A 510-nucleotide genomic window follows, 5' to 3' on the forward strand; every position below is an offset into this window, starting at 1 on the left:
TAAACAGCTTCCTTCTACCTCAGTTGGGCAAGATGATAATAGGTATGTTATAATTTTAAATAATTTATTCTGAAATGGATTTTTCACATTTCACTTTCCATTTTTTAAGGGGACATTATCTTACTAACTTGAATGTTGCTATAACTCTTAAAGAGTCAAGTCCTTCTACAGTGAAAACCTCCAGTCTTTTCTGTTTTATAATTTTATAACTCCAGATTCGTTCAGGCATTTACTAACATATAATGCTTGTGAGGTCTTCTAAATCTACATCTAAAAAACATGTTTTTTTCTGGTCAAGTTTAACTTTGTACCTAGGTAAATAACTTCTCCTTTACAGTCAATGTTTAGGTCTCCAATTTTTATTGTATCTGCTTGATTTTTCTGGGATTAAAATTAAAGAAAACAAAATCGCTTTTAGACACTTTTTTTTAGCAAACTTTAGCCGTTGTTCTTTGAAGATTTAGGAAGGCACTCTTCATACACTGAAAACAATGAACAATGATATCCATA

The sequence above is a fragment of the Halyomorpha halys genome, unplaced genomic scaffold (assembly GCF_000696795.3).
Source record: "Halyomorpha halys isolate HHAL.00 unplaced genomic scaffold, Hhal_1.1 Scaffold123.1, whole genome shotgun sequence".
Taxonomy (NCBI): domain Eukaryota; kingdom Metazoa; phylum Arthropoda; class Insecta; order Hemiptera; family Pentatomidae; genus Halyomorpha; species Halyomorpha halys.